Source organism: Scyliorhinus canicula, chromosome 1 (assembly GCF_902713615.1).
Source record: "Scyliorhinus canicula chromosome 1, sScyCan1.1, whole genome shotgun sequence".
In the NCBI taxonomy this organism is placed as follows: Eukaryota; Metazoa; Chordata; class Chondrichthyes; order Carcharhiniformes; family Scyliorhinidae; genus Scyliorhinus; species Scyliorhinus canicula.
The window spans coordinates 116,228,928-116,243,285 of NC_052146.1; the positions used below are offsets into that span (position 1 = coordinate 116,228,928).

At 51.5% G+C, this 14,358-nt stretch overlaps 1 long non-coding RNA gene across 1 annotated transcript in view; it reads right to left on the reverse strand.

Moving 5' to 3' along the window:
- Window positions 1-8,079: 8,079 nt before the first annotated feature.
- Window positions 8,080-14,358, reverse strand: part of LOC119966522 — a 93,810-nt gene continuing 87,531 nt past the window's right edge. Inside the window, exon 3 of the long non-coding RNA XR_005460784.1 lies at window positions 8,080-9,362. This is a non-coding gene — a long non-coding RNA (uncharacterized LOC119966522). The remainder of the gene's footprint in view (window positions 9,363-14,358) is intronic.

The following is a 14,358-nucleotide window of genomic DNA, read 5'->3' on the forward strand; positions in this document are numbered from 1 at the left end:
TGGAGAATTGCCGGTGGGCGGTGTGAATCCCGCCCCGCCGCTCTGACACCAGCTGCCGAATTATCCGGTGCTGGTTTTCGGGTGGGGGCGGGTTTACACCGCGCCAGTCGGGGGCCTTTGGCAGCGGCCCTCCCGGCAATTCTCCAGCCCTCGATGGGCGGAGCGGCCGCGCGTTCCTGGCCAGTCCCGCCGGCGTGAAATGGACATGGTCCATCCCGGCGGGACCTGACTTGGTGGGCAGCTAGCGGAGTCCTCGGCGGGGGGGGGGGGGAGGGGGGGGGATCCGGCCCCAGGGGGGCCCCCTTGGTGGCCTGGCCCGTGATCGGGGCCCACCAATTTGTGAGCAGGCCTGTGCCATGGGGGCAATCCTACCCTCCGCGCCGGCCTCTGTAAGGCTCCGCCATGGTCGGCACGGAGAAGAAACCCCCTGAGTATGCGCATGAAACACACCGCGGGTTCTGCGCATGCAGCAGAACACACGCCGGTGGTTCTGCGCATGCACCAACTCACGCCGGCCCACGCCGGCCCATCGGCACCGGTTGGCATGGTGCCAACCCCTCCGCCGCCGGCCTAGCCACCGGAAGTGTGGAGCATTCCGCAACTTCCGGGTGGCCCGACCCTGGAGTGGTTTGCGCCGCTCTTGGCGTCGGCATCGGGCCATCCCACTTATTGCGGGAGAATCCCAGCCAATGTGTCTGTATTATTCTCCTCAACTCCTGTGGTAAAGAGTTTCACATTCTCACATTACTCTCTGGGTAAAAAGGTTCCTCCCGAATGGCCTATTGAATTGGTTTGTGACGACCTTATATTTATTATCCCAAGCTTGTCTCACCCACTTGCGGGATCATCTTCTCTACTTCTACCCAATAAACTCTAACACGGATGCTGTCGATCAGTGGTGGGCAACCTGCAGCCCATCTGGGTTCTGAGTGTGGCCCGCGAGACAGCGTTGCCACATTCTGCTAAATTAAATTTGGGTAGTTTTTAATCCAGCCAATATGACTGAAGTCATTCACATGTTGAGCAAGGGCAAGTGAAGTGACACATTGGCTGCGAGAGCCATGCACTTCAGCGTCAAAGTATAAATATTTACTTTGTTTTGTTTATAACCATTTGAAGTTGATAGTTCTCTTGATGTATGAATGTTTAAGCATTTTCCACAACCCCATATGAAGTATTCAGTATGTATTAAATGTATTTAATCTTATTAATTGTGTCATGGTTAGTGAACAAGCTGATTTCAATCCTGCGGCCCATTGAGATGAAGGAGGGCGACTCATGCGGCCCACTTACTAGCCTAGATTGCCCATCACTGGTCTGCATTCAGCTGCTCGCTTCTCCAAGTGATGTAGATCAAGGCTGCTGTAGTCAGTACTGTAGTCAGTACTGAATATAAACGGAAATCACACACCAGTTAGAGGGCATTAGAAGGGCAAAGACAGAAAGTAAATAAACATGAGGAAGGTGTTCTTTCAGTATGTTTGTTTTGTTATTCACCTTAATGAGGTATGATGCAGTAAGTAAGCATAGCTGTTAAGTGTTCCATTTATTTTAAGCATTAGGTCAGGACACTATATCAGGCAACTTTAAAATTGCCTTAATGTGAATGGTAATGGTTTTCGGTCAGATAAAAGGCACAGTCTGTCTTCAATATGGATGTGTTAAGTGGTGAAGATTGAGTAAAAATGACCACAAAACTGTTGTATTGTTATAAAAACTCAACCTGTTCACTAACGCTATTTAGGGAAGGAAACTTGCCATCCTTACATAATATCATAGGGACAGGAAGAGATCATTCAGCCCTGCAAATTTGTTCTGTCATCCGATTAGAAAGTAGAATTTACAATGCAGAAGGAGGTCATTCGGCCCATCGAGCCTGCACCGGCTCTTGGAAAGAGCACCCCACTTAAGCCCACACCTCCACCCTATCCCCACAACACAGCAACCCAACCTAACCTAATAGCAATTTAGCATGGCCAATCCATCTAACCCTGCACATCTTTGGACTGTGGGAGGAAACCGGAGCACCCGGAGGAAAACCCACTCACACACGGGGAGAACGTGCAGACTCCGCAAAGGCAGTGACCCAAGCCACAATCGAACCTGGGACCCCGGAGCTGTGAAGCAACCGTGCTAACCACTATGCTACTGTGCTGCCCTGCTCAGCACCTTGCACACGCTGACCCATGACACCGTCACCCCCATTGCCTCCACGGCAGACGCCACCCGTGCGGTTTCGGCCTGGGGGGCAAGCATGACAGGAACCACTCCTTGCTCCTGCAGGCGGATGGACTCCTCCACCTGCGCCTGCAGGTGCTGGTAGCCGGCCGTCACCTCCTCCTCTAGCCCCTGGGTCTTTGTCTGCATCTCCACTGGGGGTGGTACTGGATGTTCCAGGAGCCCGGGACCCGTCTGGGCGGCAGCTGGTTCCTGGGGCCGGGCTGCCCTCCGACCATCCGGCCCCTCGGCTGCTCCTACCTCCACCTACTGTACTGGACAGACTGTGTGGTGCGCACCAGTGAGTGTCCCAGGAGCCTTTTCACTAATGTGCCCAACCGAGGTGATAGGCTCTGAAATGGTGGAGGGTGTTGGAGACAGCTGTGATGGAAAGTCAGTGTCCTCCTCCGACCTGAACTTTGGGGTCCCCTGTGTGTTTGTCCTCTGGGTCGTCTCGGGCAGAGGGCTGGTGGCTGGGGGCGGAGGGCCCCAGATGGACCGGAACCATCCCCGGCTGCTCCTGTAAGACACAAGACAGCATGTATGGTTAGACTGTGGGACGGTGGTGAGGGCTGGGGTGAGGGGGTGTGGGGTGACGGAGGTGTGGGGTGAGGGAGGTGTGGGATATGGGGGGGGGGCGGGTGTGGACTGAGGGAGGTGTTGGGTGAGGGAGGTGTGGGATGTGGGATATGGGGGGGGTGGGTTGTGGAGTGAGGGGGGTGTTGGGTAAGGGCTAAGGGGGGTGTGGAGGGTTGGAGTGGCACACACTTGTCGTGAGGACCCGCAACCAGGCACGGGGTGGGTGCAGCCATGTGGTTCAGGGTGGGTGTCCGATCGGCAACGTGGGGGCGGGGGGGGGGGGGGGGGGGGGGTTGGGTCACATGTGTGTGAGGACTAGGGGGGTTAGTGCCAGGGGCAGCTCTGGGTGCTCACCCTGACTGCCCAGAGGAGGTTGTGCAGTTTCTTCCTGCACTGGTCTGCAGTCCGGGCAACCTCACTGACGGCGGATGCCACCTTTGCCCAGACACGCCAACAATAGCGCCTGTTGACCTCAGTCCCGGTCCGGGGTACAGCACCAGCCGACTCTCTTCCACAAAGTCAAAGAGGGTCTCCAGTTCGGCGTCTCAGAATCACGGCGCTGCCCACCTTGCTGCTGCCCTCCTTGCTGCTGCCCTCCTTGCTGCTGCCCTCCTTGCTGCTGCCCTCCTTGCTGCTGCCCTCCTTGTGGCCACGTTGGTTGCGATGCTTGTGTGTGGGAGGGGGAGAATCCATTATGTGCAGCGACGGCGTCGCGTCAATTACGTGACCAGCGAATCGGCCGCCGGTCCGTTAACAGCGTGTTATGGTTCCCGATACACCCGTACTAGCCCCTTGGGAGCGATTGAATCGCTGCAGCTGGGGACCTGATGACGCCGTCGTGAAACTCCACCATTTACACGACGGCGTCAACACAGTCTCATTTTTGGAGAATGTACAATGCAGAAGGAGGCCTGACGGCCCATCGAGTTTCCACCAGCCCATAGAAAGTGCACCCTACTTAAGCCCGCACCTCCATCCTATCCCCGTAACTCAGTAACTCCACCTAATCTTTTGGACACAAAGGGGCAATTTAGCACAGCCAATCCACCTAATGTGCACATCTTTGGACTGTGGGAGGAAACCAGAGCACCCGGAGGAAACCCACGCACACACGGGGAGAAGGTGCAGACTCTGCACAGACAGTGACCCGAGGCTGGAATTGAACCAAGGACCCTGGAGCTGTGAAGCAGCGGTGCTAACCACTGTGCCACCATGCCGCCCATAGCTCATGATTGTTCTGTACCTACAATTCCATCTACCGAGGGAAATATTTGCCGTCTTCAGAAGAAACGGAGCAAGATTGTAAACGAATAATAGAAAAAGACAATTCGCAACAAATTGGAAGACAAATTATTTTATTTAAGGCGAAAGTCCCACTCACATCATCAACCAGCTGATACATCGTATGTAGACACCCACTTTCTTACCTTACAAGTCTCTGGGTTTCATTTAACCAATAAAATTACAAACCCCACTCCCTGAACAAAAATCAATAAATGTTCACATTAAAAATGAGAGGCGGCAGCAGCTGAGTTGACCTTGGTCTGTCGACACATTCCACACCAAACTGTTACAGTCAACACACACGTAGTAGTTCAATTCAAATTCAAATTCAGGTTGAAAGAATAGGGCTCCTCCTTTCACATTATTCAAGGACTCCTTCAGCACAAAAACATAGGAGAGAATGAAGAACTGAGAGACACATTAAGTCCCTGAAGGAGTGAGGGACTGAGAGACACCAGTCAGTATACAGATATTACCCTGAGAAGGTGAGGGATTGAGAGACACCGGTCAGTGTACAGATATCCCCCTGTGAGAGTGAGGCACTGAGAGACACCGGTCAGTGTACAGATATCTCCCTGTGAGAGTGAGGCACTGAGAGACACCAGTCAGTGTACAGATATCTCCCTGTGAGAGTGAGGGACTGAGAGACACCGGTCAGTGGACAGATATCTCCCTGTGAGAGTGAGGGACTGAGAGACACCGGTCAGTGTACAGATATCTCCCTGTGAGAGTGAGGCACTGTGAGACACCGGTCAGTGTACAGATATCTCCCTGTGAGAGAGAGGGATTGAGAGACACCGGTCAGTGTACAGATATCTCCCTGTGAGAGAGAGGGATTGAGAGACACCGGTCAGTGTACAGATATCTCCCTGTGAGAGTGAGGGAATGAGAGATACCAGTCAGTGTACAGATATCTCCCTGTGAGAGTGAGGGACTGAGAGACACCGGTCAGTGTACAGATATCTCCCTGTGAGAGTGAGGGACTGAGAGACACCGGTCAGTGTACAGATATCTCCCTCTGAGAGTGAGGGACTGAGAGACACCGGTCAGTGTACAGATATCTCCCTGTGAGAGTGAGGCACTGTGAGTCACCGGTCAGTGTACAGATATCTCCCTGTGAGAGTGAGGGACTGAGAGACACCAGTCAGTGTACAGATATCTCCCTGTGAGAGTGAGGGAATGAGAGACACCGGTCAGTGTACAGATATCTCCCTGTGAGAGTGAGGGACTGACAGACACCGGTCAGTGTACAGATATCTCCCTGTGAGAGTGAGGGACGGAGAGACACCGGTCAGTGTACAGATATCTCCCTGTGAGAGTGAGGGACTGAGAGACACCGGTCAGTGTACAGATATCTCCCTGTGAGAGTGAGGCACTGAGAGACACCGGTCAGTGTACAGATATCTCCCTGTGAGAGTGAGGGACTGAGAGATACCAGTCAGTGTACAGATATCTCCCTGTGAGAGTGAGGGACTTAGAGACACCGGTCAGTGTACAGATATCTCGCTGTGAGAGTGAGGCACTGTGAGACACCGGTCAGTGTTCAGATATCTCCCTGTGAGAGTGAGGGACTGAGAGATACCGGTCAGTGTACAGATATCTCCCTGTGAGAGTGAGGGACTGAGAGATACCGGTCAGTGTACAGATATCTCCCTGTGAGAGTGAGGGACTGAGAGACACCGGTCAGTGTACAGATATCCCCCTGTGAGAGTGAGGCACTGTGAGACACCGGTCAGTGTACAGATATCTCCCTGTGAGAGTGAGGGACTGAGAGACACCGGTCAGTGTACAGATATCTCCCTGTGAGAGTGAGGGACTGAGAGATACCAGTCAGTGTACAGATATCTCCCTGTGAGACTGAGGGACTGAGAGACACCGGTCAATGTACAGATATCTCCCTGTGAGAGTGAGGGACTGAGAGACACCGGTCAGTGTACAGATATCTCCGTGAGAGAGAGGAGTCTGAGAGACACCGGTCAGTGTACAGATATCTCCCTGTGAGAGTGAGGGACTGACAGACACCGGTCAATGTACAGATATCTCCCTGTGAGAGTGAGGGACTGAGAGACACCGGTCAGTGTACAGATATCGCCCTGTGAGAGTGAGGGAATGAGAGACACCGGTCAGTGTACAGATATCTCCCTGTGAGAGTGAGGGACTGAGAGACACCGGTCAGTGTACAGATATCTCCCTGTGAGAGTGAGGCACTGAGAGACACCGGTCAGTGTACAGATATCTCCCTCTGAGAGAGAGGGACTGAGAGACACCGGTCAGTGTACAGATATCTCCCAGTGAGAGTGAGGCACTGAGAGATACCAGTCAGTGTACAGATATCTCCCTGTGAGAGTGAGGGACTGAGAGACACCGGTCAGTGTACAGATATCTCCCTGTGAGAGAGAGGAGTTTGAGAGACACCGGTCAGTGTACAGATATCTCCCTGTGAGAGTGAGGGACTGAGAGACACCGGTCAGTGTACAGATATCTACCTGTGAGAGTGAGGGACTTAGAGACACCGGTCAGTGTACAGATATCTCGCTGTGAGAGTGAGGCACTGTGAGACACCGGTCAGTGTTCAGATATCTCCCTGTGAGAGTGAGGGACTGAGAGATACCGGTCAGTGTACAGATATCTCCCTGTGAGAGTGAGGCACTGAGAGACACCGGTCAGTGTACAGATATCTCCCTGTGAGAGTGAGGGACGGAGAGACACCGGTCAGCGTACAGATATCTCCCTGTGAGAGTGAAGGACTGACAGACACCGGTCAGTGTACAGATATCTCCCTGTGAGAGTGAGGGACTGAGAGACACCGGTCAGTGTACAGATATCTCCCTGTGAGAGTGAGGGACTGAGAGACACCGGTCAGTGTACAGATATCTCCCTGTGAGAGTGAGGGACTGAGAGACACCGGTCAGTGTACAGATATCTCCCTGTGAGAGTGAGGGACTGAGAGATACCAGTCAGTGTACAGATATCTCCCTGTGAGACTGAGGGACTGAGAGACACTGGTTAGTGTACCGATATCTCCCTGTGAGGGTGAGGCACTGAGAGACACCAGTCAGTGTACAGATATCTCCCTGTGAGAGTGAGGGACTGACAGACACCGGTCAGTGTACAGATATCTCCCTGTGAGAGTGAGGGACTGAGAGACACCGGTTAGTGTACAGATATCTCCCTGTGAGAGTGAGGGACTGACAGACACCGGTCAGTGTACAGATATCTCCCTGTGAGAGTGAGGCACTGAGAGACACCAGTCAGTGTACAGATATCTCCCTGTGAGAGTGAGGGACTGAGAGACACCGGTCAGTGTACAGATATCTCCCTGTGAGAGTGAGGGACTTAGAGACACCGTTCAGTGTACAGATATCTCCCTGTGAGAGTGAGGGACTGACAGACACCGGTCAGTGTACAGATATCTCCCTGTGTGAGTGAGGGACGGAGAGACACCGGTCAGTGTACATATATCTCCCTGTGAGAGTGAGGGATTGAGAGACTCTGGTCAGTGTACAGATAGCTCCCTGTGAGAGTGAGGCACTGAGAGACACCGGTTAGTATACAGATATCTCCCTGTGAGAGAGAGGGACTGAGAGACACCAGTCAGTGTACAGATATCTCCCTGTGAGAGTGAGGGACTGACAGACACCGGTCAGTGTACAGATATCTCCCTGTGAGAGTGAGGCACTGAGAGACACCGGTCAGTGTACAGATATCTCCCTGTGAGAGTGAGGGATTGAGACAGAAGTTGACAACATTTGTATCGGTGAGATTTGTATAGACCACAGCTGTGATATTCCCGTACGAAGAACTGACCCATTCAGAGAACCCAGCCTAAATGTCTCAATGAGAACAATTTATTTTTTAAAAAATAATAAACATCCATTTCGGACCTGGATATTTTTTTTAAATAAATTTAGCGTACCCAATTATGTTTTCCAATTAAGGGGCAATTTAGTGTGGCGAATCCACCTATCCTGCACATCTTTTGGGTTGTGGGGGCGAAACCCACGCAGACACAGGGAGAATGTGCAAACTCCACACGACAGTGACCCAGGGCCGGGATTCAAACCCGGGTCCTCAGCGCCATAGGCAACAATGCTAACCACTGTGCCACCGTGCTGCCCTATGAGAACAATTTCTAGGCCAACAGCTATGTGAGATAATTAGCCTTTAGTTCATCCTTACTCAGTGATTTTGGAGTCTGCCTACGTCACCCGGCAACTGTCTCTCCAATGACCCACGCACCTTGTCTCCATGACCCGACCCAGGGTTCAATCCCAAGCATTAGCCACTCTGTAAAAAACATCTTAACCTTTAGCTTAGTTTCGTTTTTATTTTGATTTTTATGGTGTTTGCAATCTTCTTCAATATCTTCAACTGTTCAAAATGTTATGGTAAATATAAGTTGATTTTGAAATTTGTTTTGTGTATCTGTGTAGAGTTGATATGGCTACTGATTGGTTGGGCTAGAATGGTCATGGAGTTGAATCCCACCATGGTGCACTGTGAAATGGAAATTCAATCAACTGCTGATCTGGATCTGGACCCTGACTGTGAAATCTGCTGGACTGTTAGAAAAACCCAACCGATTCACCACACGTTCTTGAAGGAGGGGAATCCATCACCCCAGTTCAAACTGACCTACATGTTACTGCAGTCGCATGCTGCATGGCTGGATCATAATGGGCAGCATTGTGGCGTAGTGGTTAGCACTGCTGCCTCACGACACCGAGGTGCCAGGTTCGAACCCTGCTCTGGGTCACTGTCTGTGTGGAGTTTGCACATTCTCCCCGTGTTTGCGTGGGTCTCGCCCCCACAACCCAGAGATGTACAGGGTAGGTGGATTGGCCAAGCTAATTTTCCTTTAATTGGGGGTAAAAAAAAGTAATTGGGTACTCAAAAAAAAAATTATTTTTTTAAATGGCTGGATCATAATGCTAACAAGGTCACTTGGCACAGACAATAAATTGGCTTTGTTAACATTACTCATATCCTAAGAAGGAGGGAATAAAAATATATCAAGAGCAAATTTAAAAAGCGGTAGTTATCTTGTGCTTCCTGTGTGTTTACCCCAATGTGTTTGATCAGGGAGTTAATTTTCATCCTTTGTGTTTAGTGACCATGGACTGTCTTTGCCGGCCTATCTGCTAGGCTTTCGATGCTGGTGTTGGTGGATATTTCGGATACTCTTGGCTGCAGTCCCTGGCGCTGGTCGCTTCATCATGGAAGAAATCTTCCCCTCTGGGATTTCAGTCATGATTTGGCCCAAATCCCTCAGTCAAGAATTCCTAAAAATTAAACAAAGCAAAATCATGGGTGGTTAGGTCCCTTCCGGCAGCTGATCCTAAAGACAAGGGCACTTGGTAACATTCCTGCATGGGCTCTGATTCTAGGAAAGCCGCAAATGACATCACTTTTAGCACAGACAACAGGTGAAGTTAGGCTGTGATGTACATGATACACTAGATGATTGTTTGATCTCCTGCTCTCACAAAACGATTTCCATCACATATAGTAATCGGGGAAGATGGTGGTGAAGTGGTAGTGCCACTGGGCTGGCAATCCTGAGGTTCAGGGTAATGTTCTGAGGACAGGGATTTGTGACATTTGAATTCAATTGATAAATCTGGCGTATGACGATCGTCTCAGTAATGGTGACCATGACAACTATCCTCAACTGAAGGGAAAGCTGCCATCCTTACCTGGCCTACTCATGACTCCAGACATCACAGCAATGTGGTTGACTTTTAACGGTTCTCTGAAACGGTTCAGCACACCAATCAGTTCAGGAGCAATGAAGGATGGGCAACAAGTGCCAACAATGTCCACACCCCACGAAAGAACAAAAAAGCCAAATTTCACACTTCATAGCTGATGGCCATGCAAGCCCCTCAAGCTTACACAACTGTTGAGTTTGATCATGATTGACCTGTAACATAACTCTAATGACACACATAACCCTGAATATGTTTCACCAACAGAAATCTACCCAATCCCCATTTTTAAACTTTCCGTCCACAATCCCCACAGCAAGAAGTCCATTCTGAGTGGTCTTACTCTAATCTTATGAGTGGACTTACTCTAATTTTAAGGTTCTGAACCCCTTTACCCTGGTTCTTATGCCAATCTCCTTAAATCTCTGCCATGTGGCCATCAACATTTCATTTGAAAGTTTCAATTACTCGATCTAAACACTTCACTTTTCAACACCTTTATCAAACATCCTCTTGACCTTCTCTGCTGGACGGAGAATAATAACCCAAGCTTCCCTCATCTTGTCCCTTAACTGGAATCCCTCATCCCCGGAAATATTCCAGTAAAGACTCGGCTGTTTCCTTTCCAAAACCTTCCTGCACTTCCTAAAGTGCGGTGCGTAGAATTGGATGCGCAACTCCAGCTGGGGCTGGACAAGTGTTTTAAATAGAGTTAGCATCATTTCCTGTTGTTTATGTCCTCTAAGCTATTCTCGAAAACCCAGGATCCCTAATACTTCATTAACTGTTTTGTTAATCTATCCCACCACCATCAAAAATATTCTGGGTTTGTGGTATTCTCCGCTGCTGTCCTGCTAGCCCCCAGGAAAACGGGGAATCGGTGGCCGTTTTGCGCCGGTGTTTCTGGCATAAAACACCGCCGTTCCCACACCAGTGTGGGGACATAGCCCCAGAATCAGAGAACCCAGCCCTTAGTTTCAGGAACAGAGAATCCAGCCACGTGTATCTCAACTTTCCTGAGGCATTTGATACACAGATGTCAGCAATAAAGACCATGAGGTAAGAGGACAATAGCAGCAACTTGGGGGGGGAAGCACAAACACTCTGGGTTGGATTTTCTGTCAGCGGGTTCCTCCATTTCACCGGCAGCGTACTTGTGCCCGCAGATTTCCCGACGGCGTGGGGGTGCCCACAATGGGAAACCCCATTGGCTGGCTGCTGGAACAGAGAATCCCGCTGCTGGCGGGGACGCGCCGCACCGGAAAACGGGCACGGCGGGATAGAGAATCCCCCCACCCAAGTCTCTATGTTCGAGCACCCACTTTAAATTGGACTGTTCAATTTATGGTGTCCCTCCTCATCCTTCCGTAAAAGATAAATCACCTCACTTTTCTGCTTTGAATTTCACCTAACATGTGTCCCTCCAATCCACCAGCAGGTCCATCCAGAAGGAGAGACAATAAAACAGGGAAATAAGAATACTGGTCTGAACTGTTTCTTTCTTCTGTGTATGCCCAATTACTCACCATTCATTACACTTCCAAGTTCACTGCATTCTCCAAATTTGAGAGCTGCGCCCTTTCCCCCCCCAAGTTGCTGCTATTGTCCTCTTACCTCATGGTCTTTATTGCTGACATCTGTGTATCAAATGCCTCAGGAAAGTTGAGATACACGTGGCTGGATTCTCTGTTCCTGAAACTAAGGGCTGGGTTCTCTGATTCTGGGGCTATGTCCCCACACTGGTGTGGGAACGGCGGTGTTTTATGCCAGAAACACCGGCGCAAAACGGCCACCGATTCCCCGTTTTCCTGGGGGCTAGCAGGACAGCAGCGGAGATCACCCAGCTCTAGCTGCCGATGTGGCCCAGAGAATTGCCAGGCCCGTGGCCACGCATGCGCACGGCAGCGGCTGCGCTGTGCTACATGGCGGCAGCCTTTCGCGGACCCAGCCCGTGAAATAGTTCCCCCCCCCCCTTCGGCCGGCTCACGCGCCCCGAACCACACCCCCACAGTGCCCATGGATCGGCCCTCCCCTGACTGTGGCGGCGCTGGACTGAGTCCGCAGCCGCCACGCCGAGATCCCGACGGTGAGACCACACGTGTCCCACGCCGTCCAGGAACTCGGCCGGTTGGGGGCGGAGCATCGGGGGAGCGGGCCTCAGGCAATGTCCTGAGGGTGTCGATACATGGCGTGGCGTACTCCTAGGTATGCCCCTTTGGAGGGGACGGAGCATCGCGAAAGCGGTGCCACCCCAGATTTGGTCAGGAACTTGGATTCTCCGGCTGGTCGCCGAACGCAATTTCGGTGTCGGAGAATCCAGCCCCCAGTGCTGACCCTGGGGCAGGATCGTTGACTTCCACAACAGTAAAACTGGTGCCGCACCTGGGCTGATTTAGCAACTGTTGAGGGGCTAGCACCGCGCCACATGGAATAAAATCAATTCCAATCGGAATGGGTCCTGCCTTTTGCCGTACCTGGGCGCAGTCAATGCTCCCAGCAACACCGTCCAGACCGGCCTGCAGTGCCGGAAGAAACTGCACAACCTCCTCAGGGTGGCCAGAATGAGTCAGCACCATGGTGCCCCTGGCACTAACCCCATCCCACATACCCGGAGGGTGGGCAAACCCCCACCCTGCAACACATGCCAGCACCTACACTAGCCGCCATGGCCAGGTGCTCTGCCCACTGAAGCCACCAGCTACCCACCCACTGAGTTGCATGTGTCGGACGGCCTAACACTGTTACTTTCTGATTCCGTTCCCCTCCCCAGGAGAAGGTTGCCCATAACTGCCGGGAGCGGGCGAAAACTGGAGGGGCACGCCTGACCTGCAGACTCTCACTATGGCTGAGCAGAGGGCCCTGGACATGGTCGGCAGCCCAGGGGAAAGGGAAGTCGTTGGGGTGGAGATCGGACGTGGGTAAGGAAACGAGACCCCGCTTAGTTGCGGTTCCCTGTGATACGTGTGTCAACCACCCCCAACATCATCCCCAACTCACCCCCACCCTGACCCTCACACCACTTCCATACTCACCCCCACCCTGACCCCCACACCGCCCTCATACTCACCCCCACCCTCAGCCCCATACCAACCTCACCCCTACACCACCCTCACAACAAAAGTCAGTTGACTTTGGGCAGTGATAGGGGCGGCATGTGACGCAGTGGATAGAAGTGGGACTGCGGAGCTGAGGACCCAGGTTCAATCCCGGCCCTGGGTCACTGTCCGTGTGGAATTTACGCATTCTCCCCATGTCTGCGTGGGTCTTGCCCCCACAACCCAAAGATGTACAGGATAGGTGGATGGGCCACGCTAAATCTTTCATTAATTGAATAAAAAGAATTAGGTACTCTACATTTATAAATGGTGCTATTGAAACTTTTACTAAGAATCCTCACCTCAACATCTCATCTGAAAGACCAGAATAATGCCTTCTCCGCCAGTACCACGCTGAACTGGGAGAATTGGGTAAGGTGGGTCCTGGCAGTCAGTGTCAATGTACTTCCATACAAGTCCTGAGAGTTTGGGATTGCCCATTGCACAAGATGGCACAGCTAAAGGCCTTGATCTCATGTCATCACAGTTTCAAGAAGTGAGAGGAGAAAATTATTTAGAAATGTGTCTTAAAATGTATCACAGAATCCCAACAGTGCAGAAGGAAGCCATTCAGCCCATTGAGTCTGCACCGACCTCCGAGAGTGCACCCTACACAGGTCCGCTCCCACTATGCCCATTCCTGGACACTAAGGTGCAGTTGATCATGGCCAATCTACCTAACCTGCACATCTTTGGGTATGTGGTGGAAATCCAGAGCACCCGGAGGAAACCCACGGAGACATGGGGGAAATGTACAAAGTCCACACAATCACACAAGGTCAGACTCAAACCTGGGTCCCTGGCGCTGTGAGATAGCAGTGCTTAAGCATTGTGCCACCATGTCACTCAGCAACAGCTAGTTTGTGGATTTGCTCTGCCAACATCCTTCAGTTTGAAAGAGGTTAAACTCATGTCATCACCATTGCACTAACAGCTGCGGCACTGCCCACTGACAGCATGAGCCAGCAGTCATCAGCCAAGCTTCCCCTTCCAGAGGCTCCGAAGGATCTGATGAAACGAGAGTAGATAGTGCCCCCTGCTGGTATCTCCAGACAATTAGTGCAAACAGCTGGGGGACAAACAGAACTGAAGGCAGCACTATCAGTGTGGCTCTGTGTGATCCTGTGCTCGTGTGTATCTGTCCGTCCCTCCCAGTATGTCTGAGACTCTGTGTCCTCATGTGTTTCTCTATCTCTCTGTGTGACACTGTATAAATGTGGACCAGCAAGTTTCTTTCTTGTCCTGTGTTTCCCTTGGTGTATTCTGTGATTGTGTCCCGGTTTGTTGTTATGTCTGACCCTGTTTAATGTGTGTGTGAATGTGTGTTTTGCAGCCTGTATCTGTGACTGTGCACGTGTCCTTTTACACTTCCTAACTTTAAGCTATGCATTCTTGTTCACACACGACTCTTTCTCTGTAACTTCCAGCACCCACCTCTTGTTGACATCTGACCAATCACTGACCAAAATATTTTG